The sequence below is a fragment of the Anomaloglossus baeobatrachus genome, chromosome 8 (genome assembly GCF_048569485.1).
Source record: "Anomaloglossus baeobatrachus isolate aAnoBae1 chromosome 8, aAnoBae1.hap1, whole genome shotgun sequence".
Lineage (NCBI taxonomy): Eukaryota > Metazoa > Chordata > Amphibia > Anura > Aromobatidae > Anomaloglossus > Anomaloglossus baeobatrachus.
Genome location: NC_134360.1, coordinates 30,528,692 through 30,536,392, shown reverse-complemented (window position 1 = coordinate 30,536,392; position 7,701 = coordinate 30,528,692).

Here is a 7,701-nt window from a genome sequence, read left to right as displayed (position 1 = left end):
GAAGAAAAGTCCTCTGAGAGCCATGTCCACATTGTCAGTGGACAGACGCGTGTGCTTATCTGCCAGCAGACTCCCAGCAGCACTGAAGACAGGTTCCGAGAGAACGCTGGCTGCAGGACACGACAAGATCCCCAAGGCGTACGTGGCGAGCTCAGGCAATTTATCCAGATTGGAAGCCTAAAATGAGCAGGGCTCAAGTTGCACAGTAATGGCATCGACGTTTCCTTGCATATACTCATATATCTGTGTCTCCTCCTCTTTTTCCTTGTCCTGCTCTTTTGTTTTCGCATGAGTATATGTCCTTGTCACTTTCCCATGTGTTTGTGTTGTGTTGTGAGTTGTTTGTCACCTTTTGGACACCTTTGAGGGTGTTTTCTAGGTGTTTTTATGTGTTTGTGATTGCCTGCCATTGTTTCCTATGCAGTTCGAGTTCGGTTCGACGAACGTTCGACGAACTGAAGTCGAACGAGACCTCCATTCGACGAACCGAACTCGAGCCGAACCACGACCGGTTCGCTCATCTCTACTCCTGTCGGCTCCACGCAGCAACTGAAGACAGCCGCGCGATCAGCTGAGCTGTCACTGAGGTTACCCGCTGTCACTGGATCCAGCGGTGGCCGCGGGTAACCTCAGTGACAGCTCAGCTGATCGCGCTACTCACCTCAGTTGCTGCGTGGAGCTGACAGGAGCGGCGGTGTCTTCTGCAGCTCCGGTCACCTCCATGCAGCAAAGCTGGAAGCGACGCTAGAGCATCCTGGATTACACCGGACATGGAGGTTTTTTTCGGGCTTATTAAAGTGGTGAACCAGGGTATATGTTTGTGTTTTTTATTTCTAATAAAGGATTTTTTCGGGTGTGTGTGTTTATTTACTGTAATTTACAGATTAATCATGGAAGGTATCTCGGGGAGACGCCTGACATGATTAATCTAGGATTTAGTGGCAGCTATGGGCTGCCAATAACTCCTTATTACCCCGATTTGCCAAAGCACCAGGGCAAATCGGGAAGAGCCGGGTACAGTCCCAGAACAGTCGCATCTAATGTATGCGGCAATTCTGGGCGGCTGTTGGCTGATATTGTTAGGCTGGGGGGCTCCCCATAACGTGGGGCTCCCCATCCTGAGAATACCAGCCTTCAGCCGTATGGCTTTATCTGACTGGTATTAAAATTGGGGGGGACCGCACGCCGTTTTTTTAATTATTTAATTATTTATTTCCCTGCACAGTATAGACACGCCCACCGGCTGCTGTGATTGGGTGCAGTGAGACACCTGTCACTCAGCGTGGGGGCGTGTCTCACTGCAACCAATCATAGGCGCCGGTGGGCGGGGAAAGCAGGGAATACGAGATTGTTTAATGAGCGGCCGGCTTTTTCAAAATAGTAAAAGCCGCCGGAGCAGTGTGAATGCCGTGCAGCGCCGCGCCGGTGATCGGGGATCGGTGAGTATGAGAGAGCGGGTAAGAGGGATAGACTGACATGGACAGAGAGAGAGGGACAGAGATCGTGACCGACTGACAGAGATTAGTGAATGACAGACATTGTGAGGCGCTTTAGAACGCAGCTTTTCAGCTGCGCTCTGAAGCGGACCTTTTTTAAGCTGCGGTGCAGAGCGCACACCTGCGCACATAGCCTCAGACACCAAAATCGTATGAGGGATGTCACACGTTTCAATTGACTAGGTTCATACAACAAAACGTCCAATGTATGAGGAATAAATGACGTGTATGCGATCACCGTATTTGCGTTCAATCTTGATCGCACGTAGGTGTCACACGCAAATACGTCACGAACGATGCCGGATGTGCGTCACTTACAACTTGACCCCGACGACGGATTGAAAGATTTATTGAAGCGTGTAAAGCAGGCATTATACTATGAATGTCCTTTGTTCCTATAGAAACTAATCACAGCTGCTATTAATAACCTTTAGCTCGCAGCTCCATTGACTTTAATGGAGGCAAGTTTTTTGGAGAGTAACTGTAAAGCGCAGGGTTAAATTTTCCCGTCAAAACATAGCCTATGACGTTCCCTGAGTCACATGGTGCATCTGTACAAAATTTCGTGATTGTAAATGCGACGGTGCGGATTCCTTTAGCGGACATACACACATACACACACACACATACATACACAGACACATACATACACAGACACATTCACTCAGCTTGATATATTATATATAGATAGATAGATGCTAGATAGATAGATAGATAGATAGATAGATAGATAGATAAATAGATAGATGGATAGATAGATAGATAGATAGATAGATAGAGGGATAAAAAAAACAATAGCTCAAAATATGAAAAAAAACAATTCTTTATTCATTCTATCAATAACAATAGTTTAAATGTCTTCATTGGATACATTACATTGAGCCATACCAACCACGGATATGAAATACACTTTATAGCCCCCTGAAATGGCCAAGAGTGAACTTCAACAAAACATTACAGTACAAATCAAGAGGCGTCTCATCCCTGTTACCAAAAATTCTAGCTACGCATGCAAACAAAAGCTCTTTCCAGTGTTATTTATGCAAAAACCAACATACATGTCGTCTTTTGTGCTTTTTATAAATTTGCAGCTATTTTGTTGTGTTGAATGTAAAAAGTTATATCATTATCAAACTATTAGGAGTCTTCTTAAAGGCACAGGACAAAAGATGACCCCAGTGAATTTATTGCTTAATTGAAAATAGGTAAAATAAAAACGAAGTAAATAAAATCAATATTATTAAAGAAACACTTTTAGAAAAAATGGATACATTGTGTCAGATCCACAACAATTCAATGCAAATAACATCTTCACAGAAGAAGAGAACTGTGTCTGTACTGCTGCCTTTTGGAAGTAATCATGCAAGTCAATATTGACAATATAAAGGAGTTATCCACCCTTGGGGACATATTTTTTTTACCTAAATGCATGTATTTTAGGCTTAAGATGATTTTTGTAATTGGGTTTCATTAAAAATATTGTACCATTTGGCTTATATAGGATCTTTGTTTCTCTGCATATTCAACTTTGATGTAGTCTATGGAAGTAACAATAAAGTAAGTCAATATTGACCATTTAAAGGGGTCGTCCATATTAGAGAACTTTTTTTTTTCCTAAATGCATGTATTTAGGGCTTAAGGTGATTTTTGTAATTGGGTTTCATTAAAAATATTGTACCATTTGGCTTTTACAGAATCTTTGTTTCTGTGCACATTCAACTTTGATGTGGTCTATGGAAGTAACATTCATGTAAGACAATATTGATCATTTAAATGGGTTATCCACCTTTGGGACAATAGTTTTTTTTTTCTCTAAATGAATGTATTTAGGGCTTAAGATGATTTTTGTAAATCGGCTTTCATTACAAATTTTGCTCCGTTCAGGTTCCACAGGATCTTTGTTTCTGTGCACATTCAACTTTGATGTGGTCTATGGAAGGCACAATCACATAAAGCAATATTGACCATTTAACACTAGAACTACTGGACTCGTGACACCTATATAGAAATACATGGTGAAAAGTAGTCAAAATGACTACCTCAGTAGTTCTAGTGTTAAAGGGGTTATCCACCTTCTGAGAACAAACTTTTTATCTAACTGCATGTATTATAGGCTTAAGTTGATTTTTTTAATTGGGCTTCATTAAAAATGTTGCACCTTTTGGCTTTTACAGGAGCTTTGTTTCTCTACACATTAGACTTTGATGTGATCTATGGAAGTAACAAGAATGTAAGTCACTATTGACCATTTAAAGGGGTTATCCACTTTTGATGACAACATTGTTTACCTAAATGCATGTTTTTAGAGCTTAAGATGATATTTGTAATTGGATTTCATTAAAAATGTTGCCCCGTTTGACTTTTATTAGATATTTGTTTCTCTGTATTTTCAACTTTGATGTGGTGTGTGGTAAAAAAATCAGCTGAAAGAAAGATAAAAGAATCATAGCCAGTTGACTGATAGATCCTCAGTTAACTCATACAAAGGCTGTAGAAAGCAATCGCTGTAAAATTTTTAATGAAACCCAATGACAAAAATTATTTTTTGTAACTCTAGATAAAAAAATAAAAAAACTTTCACGAAAGATAGAAACTCCCTTTAAGCAGCCTTATCACTCGCCTTATGATATAAAGCCATACTAGATGTTAAAGCCAAATGGTGCAACATTTTAATGAAACCCAATTACAAAAATCATCTTAAGCCCTTAAATACATGGATTTAGGTAAAAAAAATATATTGTTCTCAAAGGTGGCTAACCCACTTTAAATAGTCAATTACATGAATGTTACTTCCATAGACCACATCAAGTTGACTTTGCAGAGAAACAAAGATCCTGTAATAGCCAAACAGTGCGAAATTTTTAATGAAACTCAATTATCAAAATCATCCTAAGCCCTATATACATGCATTTAGGTAAAAAAAATTGTTCTCAAAGGTGAATAACCCCTTTACATAGTCAATAATGACTTACATGATTGTTACTTCCACAGACCACATCAAAGTTGACTTTGCAGAGAAATAAAGATCCTGTAAAAGCCAAACAGTGCAACATTTTTAATGAAACTCAATTATCAAAATCATCTTAAGCCCTAAATATATGCATTTAGGTAAAAATAAATGTTCTTAAAGTTGAATAACCTGTTTAGATAGTCAATAATGACTTATATGAAAAACCACATCAAAGTTGACTTTGCCGAGAAATAAAGGTCCTGTAAAAGCCAAACGGTGCAACATTTTTAATGAAACTCAATTCCGAAAATCATTTTAAGCCCTAAATACATGGATTTAGATAAAAAAATATTGTTCTCAAAGGTGGATAACCCCTTTAAATGGTCAATATTGACTTACATGATTGTTACTTCCATAGACCACATTAAAGTTGAATGTGCAGAGAAACAAAGATCCTGTAAAAGCCAAACGGTGCAACATTTGTAATGAAACCCAAGTTACAAAAATCATTTTAAGTCCTAAATACATGCATTTAGGTAAAAAAATATTGTTCTCAAAGGTGAATAACCCCTTTAGATAGGCAATAACGACTTACATGATAGACCACATCAAAGTTGAATGTGCAGAGAAATATAGATCCCATAAAAGCCAAACGGTACAACATTTTTAATGAAATCCAATTACAAAAATCATCTAAAACCCTAAATACATGGAGTTAGGTAAAAAAAAATATTGTTCTCAAAGGTGGATAACCCCTTTAAATGGCCAATATTGACTTACATGATTGTTACTTCGATAGACCACATTAAAGTTGAATGTGCAGAGAAACAAAGATCTTGTAAAAGCCAAACGGTGCAACATTTTAAATGAAACCCAATTACCAAAATCATCTTAAGCCCTAAATATATGCATTTAGGTAAAAAAAAATGTACTCAAATTAGAATAACCTGTTTAGATAGTCAATAATGACTTATATGATAGACCACATCAAAGTTGACTTTGCAGAGAAATAAAGACCCCGTAAAAGTCAAACGGTGCTACATTTTTAATGAAACTCAATTACGAAAATCATCTTAAGCCCTAAATACATTGCATTTAGGTCAAAGAAACTTCTCAAAGGTGAATAACCCTTTTAGATAGGCAATAACAACTTACATGATAGACCACATCAAAGTTGACTTTGCAGAGAAATAAAGATCCTGTAAAAGCCTAATGGTACGACAGTTTTCATGACACTTAATTACAAAAATAATTCCATGGGATGACTTATAATTCTCGCTATGCTGGCTTGGGGGTCTGGTTTAGAAGAAATTTTTACTCTTTAGACCTTACATCGAAGGTCTCTCATCCAGCCAACTGGAGGATTTTATTTTCCAGGAAGCATTGTATGGCCAATAAGTCTCCTTACACCAACTTGAAGGTCTCTTTAAGGAAAAACGTTATACTTTAGAATATAACACAATGTATCATTTTGTTTTCTAGATTGTTTCTTTCATACAATGTCTATGACCCAGTATTTATGCAATGACTTTATTGCACGTCTGTCCAAGATGAGAACATTAAAAGGTTCATATACCTGACATATAAAGATCTAACATATCTAAATAGGCAAATTATAGTCTATGATAGATCGGAGCCCTTCCCCCACAACTAGCACTATTAGTAAATAATCACACCGCCACAATAATTACAATAATTAAAGCAAATTAACACAGTAATGTAAAGGCACTCTAATATGAAGAAGTATTTTACTAGGGGTTAAGTCCATGCATAGCAGCTCGATCTGATTTTAATGCAATTTTTGTAAAAATAAATAAATAAAAAGTTGGAAAAAAAGGCATAAATCCAAAATATGCAATCTGTGGCTTCAACCTCAACCTTTTTCAATAATATGTCAAGCAGATTTATGGTGCGGGTCACATTAGTGGTAGCGGGAGTCATGACCCTCGAATGATAATGAGAAGAATTTCAAATCAACTACATTTTGGTAGTGGATTTGGTCATTAAATAAGTGTATAAATCAATAGTGCACATTGGAAACTTTGTAATTGTATCTTGTTAGAGAAATCCTCTTTTTTTTCTCCTCCTGGACTGATCTTTCTCCCTCAATTTTTGGGTAAAATCTTTCTTTGACGAATAGAGATTTTCCCATTACTGAGAAATGAATTGACAGTTGGTGCTCATAAAGTTCTATGGAGGAGGGAAGGAGCTAAAGGCAGAGCTCCTCCTTACTGTTCTAATTAGATTACAATTGGTGCTCATAAAGTTCTACGGAGGAATTAAGAGAGAGGAGAAGGCGCAAGGAAGCATAGATGCTTTCTTTTCCTCTCTTCTACATAGGAGATGACAATTGGTGCTCATAAAGTTCTATGGAGTAAGGTACGAGGGGGAAGAGGAACGAGCTAGAAGCAGTGATTCCCCTTCCTCCTCTATTTAGAAAATGACAGTTGGTGCTCATAAAGGTCTATGGAGGAGAAAGAATTATCTAAAAGCAGAGATCCTTCCTCCTCATCCCCTCTATATAGGGGATGACAATTGGTGCTCATAAAGTTCTATGGAGTAAGATATGAGGGGGAAGAGGAAAGAGCTAGAGGCAGAGATTCCCCTTCCTCCTCTATTTAGAAAATGACAATTGGTGCTTATAAAGGTCTATGGAAAAGAAGGAATTAGCTAAAAGCAGAGCCCCTTCCTCCTCATCCCCTCTATATAGGGGATGACAATTGGTGCTCATAAAGTTCTACGGAGGAGTGAAAAGGGAAGGAGACAGAAGCTAGAGGCAGAGCTCTTTCCTCTTCCTCCCTTATTTATAGATGACAATTGGTGCTCATAAAATTCTATGGAAGAGGGAAGGAGAAGGAGGGGAAAGAGCAAGAGGCACAGATCCCCCTTCCTCTACTAAGAAGATGACAATTGGTACCCATAATGTTTTATGCAAGAGGGAAGGAGAAGGAAGGTGCTAGAAAGAGATCTCCTTCCTCCTCCCCTCTACATAGATGACAATTGGTGCTCATAAAGTTCTATGAAGTAGGGAAGGAGGAGGAAGGAGCTAAAGGCAGATATCCCCCTTCCTCTTCTATTTAGAAAATGACAATTGGTGCTCATTAAGTTCTATGGAGGAAGGAGAAGAAATTAGCTAGAATCAGAGCTCCTTCCTCCTCTTCTCCTCTATATAGAAGATGACAATTGGTACCCATAATGTTTTATGCAAGAGGGAAGGAGAAGGAAGGTGCTAGGAAGAGAGCTCCTTCCTCCTCC